Source organism: Hydractinia symbiolongicarpus, chromosome 2, assembly GCF_029227915.1.
Source record: "Hydractinia symbiolongicarpus strain clone_291-10 chromosome 2, HSymV2.1, whole genome shotgun sequence".
NCBI classification, from domain to species: Eukaryota; Metazoa; Cnidaria; class Hydrozoa; order Anthoathecata; family Hydractiniidae; genus Hydractinia; species Hydractinia symbiolongicarpus.
The window spans coordinates 36,199,381-36,208,949 of NC_079876.1; the positions used below are offsets into that span (position 1 = coordinate 36,199,381).

General features: G+C 48.8%; 44 non-coding genes across 44 annotated transcripts; 39 read left to right on the plus strand and 5 right to left on the minus strand.

Moving 5' to 3' along the window:
• The first annotated feature begins 13 nt into the window (after window positions 1-13).
• On the plus strand, window positions 14-86 carry Trnat-agu (transfer RNA threonine (anticodon AGU)). The gene has a single exon. It is a non-coding gene; the product is annotated as a tRNA-Thr (tRNA).
• A 237-nt stretch (window positions 87-323) lies between these two features.
• Trnae-uuc (transfer RNA glutamic acid (anticodon UUC)) lies at window positions 324-395 on the plus strand. The gene has a single exon. It is a non-coding gene; the product is annotated as a tRNA-Glu (tRNA).
• Window positions 396-471: 76 nt separating this feature from the next.
• Window positions 472-543, plus strand: Trnac-gca (transfer RNA cysteine (anticodon GCA)). The gene has a single exon. It is a non-coding gene; the product is annotated as a tRNA-Cys (tRNA).
• Window positions 544-617: 74 nt separating this feature from the next.
• On the plus strand, window positions 618-699 carry Trnas-uga (transfer RNA serine (anticodon UGA)). Its single transcript has one exon. It is a non-coding gene; the product is annotated as a tRNA-Ser (tRNA).
• An 80-nt stretch (window positions 700-779) lies between these two features.
• Trnaf-gaa (transfer RNA phenylalanine (anticodon GAA)) lies at window positions 780-852 on the plus strand. Its single transcript has one exon. It is a non-coding gene; the product is annotated as a tRNA-Phe (tRNA).
• A 137-nt stretch (window positions 853-989) lies between these two features.
• On the minus strand, window positions 990-1,060 carry Trnag-gcc (transfer RNA glycine (anticodon GCC)). Its single transcript has one exon. It is a non-coding gene; the product is annotated as a tRNA-Gly (tRNA).
• Window positions 1,061-1,176: 116 nt separating this feature from the next.
• Trnat-agu (transfer RNA threonine (anticodon AGU)) lies at window positions 1,177-1,249 on the plus strand. The gene has a single exon. It is a non-coding gene; the product is annotated as a tRNA-Thr (tRNA).
• A 58-nt stretch (window positions 1,250-1,307) lies between these two features.
• Trnas-aga (transfer RNA serine (anticodon AGA)) lies at window positions 1,308-1,389 on the plus strand. Its single transcript has one exon. It is a non-coding gene; the product is annotated as a tRNA-Ser (tRNA).
• Window positions 1,390-1,486: 97 nt separating this feature from the next.
• Trnae-uuc (transfer RNA glutamic acid (anticodon UUC)) lies at window positions 1,487-1,558 on the plus strand. The gene has a single exon. It is a non-coding gene; the product is annotated as a tRNA-Glu (tRNA).
• A 76-nt stretch (window positions 1,559-1,634) lies between these two features.
• Trnac-gca (transfer RNA cysteine (anticodon GCA)) lies at window positions 1,635-1,706 on the plus strand. Its single transcript has one exon. It is a non-coding gene; the product is annotated as a tRNA-Cys (tRNA).
• A 74-nt stretch (window positions 1,707-1,780) lies between these two features.
• Trnas-uga (transfer RNA serine (anticodon UGA)) lies at window positions 1,781-1,862 on the plus strand. The gene has a single exon. It is a non-coding gene; the product is annotated as a tRNA-Ser (tRNA).
• An 81-nt stretch (window positions 1,863-1,943) lies between these two features.
• Trnaf-gaa (transfer RNA phenylalanine (anticodon GAA)) lies at window positions 1,944-2,016 on the plus strand. The gene has a single exon. It is a non-coding gene; the product is annotated as a tRNA-Phe (tRNA).
• A 137-nt stretch (window positions 2,017-2,153) lies between these two features.
• Trnag-gcc (transfer RNA glycine (anticodon GCC)) lies at window positions 2,154-2,224 on the minus strand. The gene has a single exon. It is a non-coding gene; the product is annotated as a tRNA-Gly (tRNA).
• A 426-nt stretch (window positions 2,225-2,650) lies between these two features.
• Window positions 2,651-2,722, plus strand: Trnae-uuc (transfer RNA glutamic acid (anticodon UUC)). The gene has a single exon. It is a non-coding gene; the product is annotated as a tRNA-Glu (tRNA).
• Window positions 2,723-2,798: 76 nt separating this feature from the next.
• Trnac-gca (transfer RNA cysteine (anticodon GCA)) lies at window positions 2,799-2,870 on the plus strand. The gene has a single exon. It is a non-coding gene; the product is annotated as a tRNA-Cys (tRNA).
• Window positions 2,871-2,944: 74 nt separating this feature from the next.
• On the plus strand, window positions 2,945-3,026 carry Trnas-uga (transfer RNA serine (anticodon UGA)). Its single transcript has one exon. It is a non-coding gene; the product is annotated as a tRNA-Ser (tRNA).
• Window positions 3,027-3,106: 80 nt separating this feature from the next.
• Window positions 3,107-3,179, plus strand: Trnaf-gaa (transfer RNA phenylalanine (anticodon GAA)). Its single transcript has one exon. It is a non-coding gene; the product is annotated as a tRNA-Phe (tRNA).
• A 137-nt stretch (window positions 3,180-3,316) lies between these two features.
• Trnag-gcc (transfer RNA glycine (anticodon GCC)) lies at window positions 3,317-3,387 on the minus strand. Its single transcript has one exon. It is a non-coding gene; the product is annotated as a tRNA-Gly (tRNA).
• Window positions 3,388-3,806: 419 nt separating this feature from the next.
• Window positions 3,807-3,878, plus strand: Trnae-uuc (transfer RNA glutamic acid (anticodon UUC)). The gene has a single exon. It is a non-coding gene; the product is annotated as a tRNA-Glu (tRNA).
• A 76-nt stretch (window positions 3,879-3,954) lies between these two features.
• Trnac-gca (transfer RNA cysteine (anticodon GCA)) lies at window positions 3,955-4,026 on the plus strand. The gene has a single exon. It is a non-coding gene; the product is annotated as a tRNA-Cys (tRNA).
• A 74-nt stretch (window positions 4,027-4,100) lies between these two features.
• Window positions 4,101-4,182, plus strand: Trnas-uga (transfer RNA serine (anticodon UGA)). Its single transcript has one exon. It is a non-coding gene; the product is annotated as a tRNA-Ser (tRNA).
• Window positions 4,183-4,262: 80 nt separating this feature from the next.
• On the plus strand, window positions 4,263-4,335 carry Trnaf-gaa (transfer RNA phenylalanine (anticodon GAA)). The gene has a single exon. It is a non-coding gene; the product is annotated as a tRNA-Phe (tRNA).
• Window positions 4,336-4,472: 137 nt separating this feature from the next.
• On the minus strand, window positions 4,473-4,543 carry Trnag-gcc (transfer RNA glycine (anticodon GCC)). Its single transcript has one exon. It is a non-coding gene; the product is annotated as a tRNA-Gly (tRNA).
• A 116-nt stretch (window positions 4,544-4,659) lies between these two features.
• Window positions 4,660-4,732, plus strand: Trnat-agu (transfer RNA threonine (anticodon AGU)). The gene has a single exon. It is a non-coding gene; the product is annotated as a tRNA-Thr (tRNA).
• A 58-nt stretch (window positions 4,733-4,790) lies between these two features.
• Trnas-aga (transfer RNA serine (anticodon AGA)) lies at window positions 4,791-4,872 on the plus strand. The gene has a single exon. It is a non-coding gene; the product is annotated as a tRNA-Ser (tRNA).
• Window positions 4,873-4,969: 97 nt separating this feature from the next.
• Window positions 4,970-5,041, plus strand: Trnae-uuc (transfer RNA glutamic acid (anticodon UUC)). Its single transcript has one exon. It is a non-coding gene; the product is annotated as a tRNA-Glu (tRNA).
• A 76-nt stretch (window positions 5,042-5,117) lies between these two features.
• On the plus strand, window positions 5,118-5,189 carry Trnac-gca (transfer RNA cysteine (anticodon GCA)). Its single transcript has one exon. It is a non-coding gene; the product is annotated as a tRNA-Cys (tRNA).
• A 74-nt stretch (window positions 5,190-5,263) lies between these two features.
• Trnas-uga (transfer RNA serine (anticodon UGA)) lies at window positions 5,264-5,345 on the plus strand. The gene has a single exon. It is a non-coding gene; the product is annotated as a tRNA-Ser (tRNA).
• An 80-nt stretch (window positions 5,346-5,425) lies between these two features.
• Window positions 5,426-5,498, plus strand: Trnaf-gaa (transfer RNA phenylalanine (anticodon GAA)). The gene has a single exon. It is a non-coding gene; the product is annotated as a tRNA-Phe (tRNA).
• Window positions 5,499-5,635: 137 nt separating this feature from the next.
• Trnag-gcc (transfer RNA glycine (anticodon GCC)) lies at window positions 5,636-5,706 on the minus strand. Its single transcript has one exon. It is a non-coding gene; the product is annotated as a tRNA-Gly (tRNA).
• A 247-nt stretch (window positions 5,707-5,953) lies between these two features.
• On the plus strand, window positions 5,954-6,035 carry Trnas-aga (transfer RNA serine (anticodon AGA)). Its single transcript has one exon. It is a non-coding gene; the product is annotated as a tRNA-Ser (tRNA).
• A 244-nt stretch (window positions 6,036-6,279) lies between these two features.
• On the plus strand, window positions 6,280-6,351 carry Trnac-gca (transfer RNA cysteine (anticodon GCA)). Its single transcript has one exon. It is a non-coding gene; the product is annotated as a tRNA-Cys (tRNA).
• Window positions 6,352-6,425: 74 nt separating this feature from the next.
• Trnas-uga (transfer RNA serine (anticodon UGA)) lies at window positions 6,426-6,507 on the plus strand. The gene has a single exon. It is a non-coding gene; the product is annotated as a tRNA-Ser (tRNA).
• Window positions 6,508-6,587: 80 nt separating this feature from the next.
• Trnaf-gaa (transfer RNA phenylalanine (anticodon GAA)) lies at window positions 6,588-6,660 on the plus strand. The gene has a single exon. It is a non-coding gene; the product is annotated as a tRNA-Phe (tRNA).
• Window positions 6,661-6,984: 324 nt separating this feature from the next.
• Window positions 6,985-7,057, plus strand: Trnat-agu (transfer RNA threonine (anticodon AGU)). The gene has a single exon. It is a non-coding gene; the product is annotated as a tRNA-Thr (tRNA).
• Window positions 7,058-7,115: 58 nt separating this feature from the next.
• Trnas-aga (transfer RNA serine (anticodon AGA)) lies at window positions 7,116-7,197 on the plus strand. Its single transcript has one exon. It is a non-coding gene; the product is annotated as a tRNA-Ser (tRNA).
• A 245-nt stretch (window positions 7,198-7,442) lies between these two features.
• Trnac-gca (transfer RNA cysteine (anticodon GCA)) lies at window positions 7,443-7,514 on the plus strand. Its single transcript has one exon. It is a non-coding gene; the product is annotated as a tRNA-Cys (tRNA).
• Window positions 7,515-7,588: 74 nt separating this feature from the next.
• Window positions 7,589-7,670, plus strand: Trnas-uga (transfer RNA serine (anticodon UGA)). Its single transcript has one exon. It is a non-coding gene; the product is annotated as a tRNA-Ser (tRNA).
• Window positions 7,671-8,147: 477 nt separating this feature from the next.
• Window positions 8,148-8,220, plus strand: Trnat-agu (transfer RNA threonine (anticodon AGU)). Its single transcript has one exon. It is a non-coding gene; the product is annotated as a tRNA-Thr (tRNA).
• A 58-nt stretch (window positions 8,221-8,278) lies between these two features.
• Trnas-aga (transfer RNA serine (anticodon AGA)) lies at window positions 8,279-8,360 on the plus strand. Its single transcript has one exon. It is a non-coding gene; the product is annotated as a tRNA-Ser (tRNA).
• Window positions 8,361-8,457: 97 nt separating this feature from the next.
• On the plus strand, window positions 8,458-8,529 carry Trnae-uuc (transfer RNA glutamic acid (anticodon UUC)). The gene has a single exon. It is a non-coding gene; the product is annotated as a tRNA-Glu (tRNA).
• Window positions 8,530-8,913: 384 nt separating this feature from the next.
• On the plus strand, window positions 8,914-8,986 carry Trnaf-gaa (transfer RNA phenylalanine (anticodon GAA)). The gene has a single exon. It is a non-coding gene; the product is annotated as a tRNA-Phe (tRNA).
• Window positions 8,987-9,310: 324 nt separating this feature from the next.
• Window positions 9,311-9,383, plus strand: Trnat-agu (transfer RNA threonine (anticodon AGU)). Its single transcript has one exon. It is a non-coding gene; the product is annotated as a tRNA-Thr (tRNA).
• Window positions 9,384-9,441: 58 nt separating this feature from the next.
• Trnas-aga (transfer RNA serine (anticodon AGA)) lies at window positions 9,442-9,523 on the plus strand. The gene has a single exon. It is a non-coding gene; the product is annotated as a tRNA-Ser (tRNA).
• Window positions 9,524-9,569: the final 46 nt, after the last annotated feature.

Consider the following 9,569-nt stretch of genomic DNA (forward strand, 5'->3'; position numbering starts at 1 on the left):
CTCCCAACAGGCAGGCGCTGTGGCTTAGCGGTTAAAGCGCCTGTCTAGTAAACAGGAGATCCCCGGTTCAAATCCGGGCAGTGCCTTTAGCAGTAATGTTGTGCTTTCTGGTCGGCCTTGTGGCAATGGCCAGCGGTTTGTCAGGCTGCGATGGCTGAGTGGTTAAGGCGTTTGACTAGAAATCAAATGGGATCTTCCCGCGTAGGTTCGAATCCTACTCGCAGCGAACGCAAAAAGGTGTTTTTGACACGAACAGAAAGACAGAGCTAGTTCAAATTGTCAGAAAAAGCATGACATCTAAATTACTTAGTGGTGCGAATGTGTCCCGCATGGTCTAGTGGTTAGGATTTCTGGTTTTCACCCAGGCGGCCCGGGTTCGATTCCCGGTGCGGGAAGTGTACATTTTTTAAGTTAAGTTGCTCTCTCACGCGTTGATGTTATATACCCTGTGCATGGATTCCGTCCTTGGCTGGGGATATAGCTCAGTGGTAGAGCATTCGACTGCAGATCGAGAGGTCCCTGGTTCAAACCCGGGTGTCCCCTACTAGTTGGCTTTTTGTCCTCTTCGGCACCTGAGTGGTGAGCTGGTGAATTATTCTGGTTACCCAGCAATTTCTGCTGCGATGGCCGAGTGGTTAAGGCGTTAGACTTGAAATCTAATGGGATCTTCCCGCGTAGGTTCGAACCCTACTCGCAGCGAATCTACAAACATTCTTTTTGATCTGGTCAAGTGTCTATCACAACGTACAGACCTTTGCCATGTGATAGAAATGATCATGGCCGAGATAGCTCAGTTGGGAGAGCGTCAGACTGAAGATCTGAAGGTCCCTGGTTCAATCCCGGGTCTCGGCATTTTATCACTGCCCAGCAGGGCGGTTTGAGGTGGTGAATGCAAGCAGCCGTAGCACTTTTCTTCAGCTATGTTTTTTTATTTATTTTCCTTCCTTTCTTTTTTACGGAGGGTATTTTCAGGTGTAGGTAAAACACGATGCATTGGCGGGGAATCGAACCCCGGTCTCCCGCGTGGCAGGCGAGAATTCTACCACTGAACCACCAATGCGTTTCTACTCATTTCCAAAATTTCCGAGTGACAGTGTATCACGTCCCGGTGTGTTAGTAGCCTTAACGGCATTTCAGACGTGTGATATTGAGATTTTCAAAATCTCCCAACAGGCAGGCGCTGTGGCTTAGCGGTTAAAGCGCCTGTCTAGTAAACAGGAGATCCCCGGTTCAAATCCGGGCAGTGCCTTTAGCAGTAATGTTGTGCTTTCTGGTCGGCCTTGTGGCAATGGCCAGCGGTTTGTCAGGCTGCGATGGCCGAGTGGTTAAGGCGTTTGACTAGAAATCAAATGGGATCTTCCCGCGTAGGTTCGAATCCTACTCGCAGCGGACGCAAAAAGGTGTTTTTGACACGAACAGAAAGACAGAGCTAGTTCAAATTGTCAGAAAAAGCATGACATCTAAATTACTTAGTGGTGCGAATGTGTCCCGCATGGTCTAGTGGTTAGGATTTCTGGTTTTCACCCAGGCGGCCCGGGTTCGATTCCCGGTGCGGGAAGTGTACATTTTTTAAGTTAAGTTGCTCTCTCACGCGTTGATGTTATATACCCTGTGCGTGGATTCCGTCCTTGGCTGGGGATATAGCTCAGTGGTAGAGCATTCGACTGCAGATCGAGAGGTCCCTGGTTCAAACCCGGGTGTCCCCTACTAGTTGGCTTTTTGTCCTCTTCGGCACCTGAGTGGTGAGCTGGTGAATTATTCTGGTTACCCAGCAATTTCTGCTGCGATGGCCGAGTGGTTAAGGCGTTAGACTTGAAATCTAATGGGATCTTCCCGCGTAGGTTCGAACCCTACTCGCAGCGAATCTACAAACATTCTTTTTGATCTGGTCAAGTGTCTATCACAACGTACAGACCTTTGCCATGATGATAGAAATGATCATGGCCGAGATAGCTCAGTTGGGAGAGCGTCAGACTGAAGATCTGAAGGTCCCTGGTTCAATCCCGGGTCTCGGCATTTTATCACTGCCCAGCAGGGCGGTTTGAGGTGGTGAATGCAAGCAGCCGTAGCACTTTTCTTCAGCTATGTTTTTTTATTTATTTTCCTTCCTTTCTTTTTTACGGAGGGTATTTTCAGGTGTAGGTAAAACACGATGCATTGGCGGGGAATCGAACCCCGGTCTCCCGCGTGGCAGGCGAGAATTCTACCACTGAACCACCAATGCGTTACTACTCATTTCCAAAATTTCCGAGTGACAGTGTATCACGTCCCGGTGTGTTAGTAGCCTTAACGGCATTTCAGACGTGTGATATTGAGATTTTCAAAATCTCCCAACAGGCAGGCGCTTTGGCTTAGCGGTTAAAGCGCCTGTCTAGTAAACAGGAGATCCCCGGTTCAAATCCGGGCAGTGCGTTTAGCAGTAATGTTGTGCTTTCTGGTCGGCCTTGTGGCAATGGCCAGCGGTTTGTCAGGCTGCGATGGCCGAGTGGCTAAGGCGTTTGACTAGAAATCAAATGGGATCTTCCCGCGTAGGTTCGAATCCTACTCGCAGCGGACGCAAAAAGGTGTTTTTGACACGAACAGAAAGACAGAGCTAGTTCAAATTGTCAGAAAAAGCATGACATCTAAATTACTTAGTGGTGCGAATGTGTCCCGCATGGTCTAGTGGTTAGGATTTCTGGTTTTCACCCAGGCGGCCCGGGTTCGATTCCCGGTGCGGGAAGTGTACATTTTTTAAGTTAAGTTGCTCTCTCACGCGTTGATGTTATATACCCTGTGCGTGGATTCCGTCCTTGGCTGGGGATATAGCTCAGTGGTAGAGCATTCGACTGCAGATCGAGAGGTCCCTGGTTCAAACCCGGGTGTCCCCTACTAGTTGGCTTTTTGTCCTCTTCGGCACCTGAGTGGTGAGCTGGTGAATTATTCTGGTTACCCAGCAATTTCTGCTGCGATGGCCGAGTGGTTAAGGCGTTAGACTTGAAATCTAATGGGATCTTCCCGCGTAGGTTCGAACCCTACTCGCAGCGAATCTACAAACATTCTTTTTGATCTGGTCAAGTGTCTATCACAACGTACAGACCTTTGCCATGTGATAGAAATGATCATGGCCGAGATAGCTCAGTTGGGAGAGCGTCAGACTGAAGATCTGAAGGTCCCTGGTTCAATCCCGGGTCTCGGCATTTTATCACTGCCCAGCAGGGCGGTTTGAGGTGGTGAATGCAAGCAGCCGTAGCACTTTTCTTCAGCTATGTTTTTTTATTTATTTTCCTTCCTTTCTTTTTTACGGAGGGTATTTTCAGGTGTAGGTAAAACACGATGCATTGGCGGGGAATCGAACCCCGGTCTCCCGCGTGGCAGGCGAGAATTCTACCACTGAACCACCAATGCGTTACTACTCATTTCCAAAATTTCCGAGTGACAGTGTATCACGTCCCGGTGTGTTAGTAGCCTTAACGGCATTTCAGACGTGTGATATTGAGATTTTCAAATTCTCCCAACAGGCAGGCGCTGTGGCTTAGCGGTTAAAGCGCCTGTCTAGTAAACAGGAGATCCCCGGTTCAAATCCGGGCAGTGCGTTTAGCAGTAATGTTGTGCTTTCTGGTCGGCCTTGTGGCAATGGCCAGCGGTTTGTCAGGCTGCGATGGCCGAGTGGTTAAGGCGTTTGACTAGAAATCAAATGGGATCTTCCCGCGTAGGTTCGAATCCTTGCGGACGCAAAAAGGTGTTTTTGACACGAACAGAAAGACAGAGCAGTTCAAATTGTCAGAAAAAGCATGACATCTAAATTACTTAGTGGTGCGAATGTGTCCCGCATGGTCTAGTGGTTAGGATTTCTGGTTTTCACCCAGGCGGCCCGGGTTCGATTCCCGGTGCGGGAAGTGTACATTTTTTAAGTTAAGTTGCTCTCTCACGCGTTGATGTTATATACCCTGTGCGTGGATTCCGTCCTTGGCTGGGGATATAGCTCAGTGGTAGAGCATTCGACTGCAGATCGAGAGGTCCCTGGTTCAAACCCGGGTGTCCCCTACTAGTTGGCTTTTTGTCCTCTTCGGCACCTGAGTGGTGAGCTGGTGAATTATTCTGGTTACCCAGCAATTTCTGCTGCGATGGCCGAGTGGTTAAGGCGTTAGACTTGAAATCTAATGGGATCTTCCCGCGTAGGTTCGAACCCTACTCGCAGCGAATCTACAAACATTCTTTTTGATCTGGTCAAGTGTCTATCACAACGTACAGACCTTTGCCATGTGATAGAATTGATCATGGCCGAGATAGCTCAGTTGGGAGAGCGTCAGACTGAAGATCTGAAGGTCCCTGGTTCAATCCCGGGTCTCGGCATTTTATCACTGCCCAGCAGGGCGGTTTGAGGTGGTGAATGCAAGCAGCCGTAGCACTTTTCTTCAGCTATGTTTTTTTATTTATTTTCCTTCCTTTCTTTTTTACGGAGGGTATTTTCAGGTGTAGGTAAAACACGATGCATTGGCGGGGAATCGAACCCCGGTCTCCCGCGTGGCAGGCGAGAATTCTACCACTGAACCACCAATGCGTTACTACTCATTTCCAAAATTTCCGAGTGACAGTGTATCACGTCCCGGTGTGTTAGTAGCCTTAACGGCATTTCAGACGTGTGATATTGAGATTTTCAAAATCTCCCAACAGGCAGGCGCTGTGGCTTAGCGGTTAAAGCGCCTGTCTAGTAAACAGGAGATCCCCGGTTCAAATCCGGGCAGTGCCTTTAGCAGTAATGTTGTGCTTTCTGGTCGGCCTTGTGGCAATGGCCAGCGGTTTGTCAGGCTGCGATGGCCGAGTGGTTAAGGCGTTTGACTAGAAATCAAATGGGATCTTCCCGCGTAGGTTCGAATCCTACTCGCAGCGGACGCAAAAAGGTGTTTTTGACACGAACAGAAAGACAGAGCTAGTTCAAATTGTCAGAAAAAGCATGACATCTAAATTACTTAGTGGTGCGAATGTGTCCCGCATGGTCTAGTGGTTAGGATTTCTGGTTTTCACCCAGGCGGCCCGGGTTCGATTCCCGGTGCGGGAAGTGTACATTTTTTAAGTTAAGTTGCTCTCTCACGCGTTGATGTTATATACCCTGTGCGTGGATTCCGTCCTTGGCTGGGGATATAGCTCAGTGGTAGAGCATTCGACTGCAGATCGAGAGGTCCCTGGTTCAAACCCGGGTGTCCCCTACTAGTTGGCTTTTTGTCCTCTTCGGCACCTGAGTGGTGAGCTGGTGAATTATTCTGGTTACCCAGCAATTTCTGCTGCGATGGCCGAGTGGTTAAGGCGTTAGACTTGAAATCTAATGGGATCTTCCCGCGTAGGTTCGAACCCTACTCGCAGCGAATCTACAAACATTCTTTTTGATCTGGTCAAGTGTCTATCACAACGTACAGACCTTTGCGATGTGATAGAATTGATCATGGCCGAGATAGCTCAGTTGGGAGAGCGTCAGACTGAAGATCTGAAGGTCCCTGGTTCAATCCCGGGTCTCGGCATTTTATCACTGCCCAGCAGGGCGGTTTGAGGTGGTGAATGCAAGCAGCCGTAGCACTTTTCTTCAGCTATATTTTTTTATTTATTTTCCTTCCTTTCTTTTTTACGGAGGGTATTTTCAGGTGTAGGTAAAACACGATGCATTGGCGGGGAATCGAACCCCGGTCTCCCGCGTGGCAGGCGAGAATTCTACCACTGAACCACCAATGCGTTACTACTCATTTCCAAAATTTCCGAGTGACAGTGTATCACGTCCCGGTGTGTTAGTAGCCTTAACGGCATTTCAGACGTGTGATATTGAGATTTTCAAAATCTCCCAACAGGCAGGCGCTGTGGCTTAGCGGTTAAAGCTCCTGTCTAGTAAACAGGAGATCCCCGGTTCAAATCCGGGCAGTACCTTTAGCAGTAATGTTGTGCTTTCTGGTCGGCCTTGTGGCAATGGCCAGCGGTTTGTCAGGCTGCGATGGCCGAGTGGTTAAGGCGTTTGACTAGAAATCAAATGGGATCTTCCCGCGTAGGTTCGAATCCTACTCGCAGCGGACGCAAAAAGGTGTTTTTGACACGAACAGAAAGACAGAGCTAGTTCAAATTGTCAGAAAAAGCATGACATCTAAATTACTTAGTGGTGCGAATGTGTCCCCATGGTCTAGTGGTTAGGATTTCTGGTTTTCACCCAGGCGGCCCGGGTTCGATTCCCGGTGCGGGAAGTGTACATTTTTTAAGTTAAGTTGCTCTCTCACGCGTTGATGTTATATACCCTGTGCGTGGATTCCGTCCTTGGCTGGGGATATAGCTCAGTGGTAGAGCATTCGACTGCAGATCGAGAGGTCCCTGGTTCAAACCCGGGTGTCCCCTACTAGTTGACTTTTTGTCCTCTTCGGCACCTGAGTGGTGAGCTGGTGAATTATTCTGGTTACCCAGCAATTTCTGCTGCGATGGCCGAGTGGTTAAGGCGTTAGACTTGAAATCTAATGGGATCTTCCCGCGTAGGTTCGAACCCTACTCGCAGCGAATCTACAAACATTCTTTTTGATCTGGTCAAGTGTCTATCACAACGTACAGACCTTTGCCATGTGATAGAATTGATCATGGCCGAGATAGCTCAGTTGGGAGAGCGTCAGACTGAAGATCTGAAGGTCCCTGGTTCAATCCCGGGTCTCGGCATTTTATCACTGCCCAGCAGGGCGGTTTGAGGTGGTGAATGCAAGCAGCCGTAGCACTTTTCTTCAGCTATGTTTTTTTATTTATTTTCCTTCCTTTCTTTTTTACGGAGGGTATTTTCAGGTGTAGGTAAAACACGATGCAATGGCGGGGAATCGAACCCCGGTCTCCCGCGTGGCAGGCGAGAATTCTACCACTGAACCACCAATGCGTTACTACTCATTTCCAAAATTTCCGAGTGACAGTGTATCACGTCCCGGTGTGTTAGTAGCCTTAACGGCATTTCAGACGTGTGATATTGAGATTTTCAAAATCTCCCAACAGGCAGGCGCTGTGGCTTAGCGGTTAAAGCGCCTGTCTAGTAAACAGGAGATCCCCGGTTCAAATCCGGGCAGTGCCTTTAGCAGTAATGTTGTGCTTTCTGGTCGGCCTTGTGGCAATGGCCAGCGGTTTGTCAGGCTGCGATGGCCGAGTGGTTAAGGCGTTTGACTAGAAATCAAATGGGATCTTCCCGCGTAGGTTCGAATCCTACTCGCAGCGGACGCAAAAAGGTGTTTTTGACACGAACAGAAAGACAGAGCTAGTTCAAATTGTCAGAAAAAGCATGTTATCTAAATTACTTAGTGGTGCGAATGTGTCCCGCATGGTCTAGTGGTTAGGATTTCTGGTTTTCACCCAGGCGGCCCGGGTTCGATTTCCGGTGCGGGAAGTGTACATTTTTTAAGTTAAGTTGCTCTCTCACGCGTTGATGTTATATACCCTGTGCGTGGATTCCGTCCTTGGCTGGGGATATAGCTCAGTGGTAGAGCATTCGACTGCAGATCGAGAGGTCCCTGGTTCAAACCCGGGTGTCCCCTACTAGTTGGCTTTTTGTCCTCTTCGGCACCTGAGTGGTGAGCTGGTGAATTATTCTGGTTACCCAGCAATTTCTGCTGCGATGGCCGAGTGGTTAAGGCGTTAGACTTGAAATCTAATGGGATCTTCCCGCGTAGGTTCGAACCCTACTCGCAGCGAATCTACAAACATTCTTTTTGATCTGGTCAAGTGTCTATCACAACGTACAGACCTTTGCCATGTGATAGAATTGATCATGGCCGAGATAGCTCAGTTGGGAGAGGGTCAGACTGAAGATCTGAAGGTCCCTGGTTCAATCCCGGGTCTCGGCATTTTATCACTGCCCAGCAGGGCGGTTTGAGGTGGTGAATGCAAGCAGCCGTAGCACTTTTCTTCAGCTATGTTTTTTTATTTATTTTCCTTCCTTTCTTTTTTACGGAGGGTATTTTCAGGTGTAGGTAAAACACGATGCATTGGCGGGGAATCGAACCCCGGTCTCCCGCGTGGCAGGCGAGAATTCTACCACTGAACCATCAATGCGTTACTACTCATTTCCAAAATTTCCGAGTGACAGTGTATCACGTCCCGGTGTGTTAGTAGCCTTAACGGCATTTCAGACGTGTGATATTGAGATTTTCAAAATCTCCCAACAGGCAGGCGCTGTGGCTTAGCGGTTAAAGCGCCTGTCTAGTAAACAGGAGATCCCCGGTTCAAATCCGGGCAGTGCCTTTAGCAGTAATGTTGTGCTTTCTGGTCGGCCTTGTGGCAATGGCCAGCGGTTTGTCAGGCTGCGATGGCCGAGTGGTTAAGGCGTTTGACTAGAAATCAAATGGGATCTTCCCGCGTAGGTTCGAATCCTACTCGCAGCGGACGCAAAAAGGTGTTTTTGACACGAACAGAAAGACAGAGCTAGTTCAAATTGTCAGAAAAAGCATGACATCTAAATTACTTAGTGGTGCGAATGTGTCCCGCATGGTCTAGTGGTTAGGATTTCTGGTTTTCACCCAGGCGGCCCGGGTTCGATTCCCGGTGCGGGAAGTGTACATTTTTTAAGTTAAGTTGCTCTCTCACGCGTTGATGTTATATACCCTGTGCGTGGATTCCGTCCTTGGCTGGCGATATAGCTCAGTGGTAGAGCATTCGACTGCAGATCGAGAGGTCCCTGGTTCAAACCCGGGTGTCCCCTACTAGTTGGCTTTTTGTCCTCTTCGGCACCTGAGTGGTGAGCTGGTGAATTATTCTGGTTACCCAGCAATTTCTGCTGCGATGGCCGAGTGGTTAAGGCGTTAGACTTGAAATCTAATGGGATCTTCCTGCGTAGGTTCGAACCCTACTCGCAGCGAATCTACAAACATTCTTTTTGATCTGGTCAAGTGTCTATCACAACGTACAGACCTTTGCCATGTGATAGAATTGATCATGGCCGAGATAGCTCAGTTGGGAGAGCGTCAGACTGAAGATCTGAAGGTCCCTGGTTCAATCCCGGGTCTCGGCATTTTATCACTGCCCAGCAGGGCGGTTTGAGGTGGTGAATGCAAGCAGCCGTAGCACTTTTCTTCAGCTATGTTTTTTTATTTATTTTCCTTCCTTTCTTTTTTACGGAGGGTATTTTCAGGTGTAGGTAAAACACGATGCATTGGCGGGGAATCGAACCCCGGTCTCCCGCGTGGCAGGCGAGAATTCTACCACTGAACCAACAATGCGTTACTACTCATTTCCGAAATTTCCTAGTGACAGTGTATCACGTCCCGGTGTGTTAGTAGCCTTAACGGCATTTCAGACGTGTGATATTGAGATTTTCAAAATCTCCCAACAGGCAGGCGCTGTGGCTTAGCGGTTAAAGCGCCTGTCTAGTAAACAGGAGATCCCCGGTTCAAATCCGGGCAGTGCCTTTAGCAGTAATGTTGTGCTTTCTGGTCGGCCTTGTGGCAATGGCCAGCGGTTTGTCAGGCTGCGATGGCCGAGTGGTTAAGGCGTTTGACTAGAAATCAAATGGGATCTTCCCGCGTAGGTTCGAATCCTACTCGCAGCGGACGCAAAAGGTGTTTTTGACACGAACAGAAAGACAGAGCTAGTTC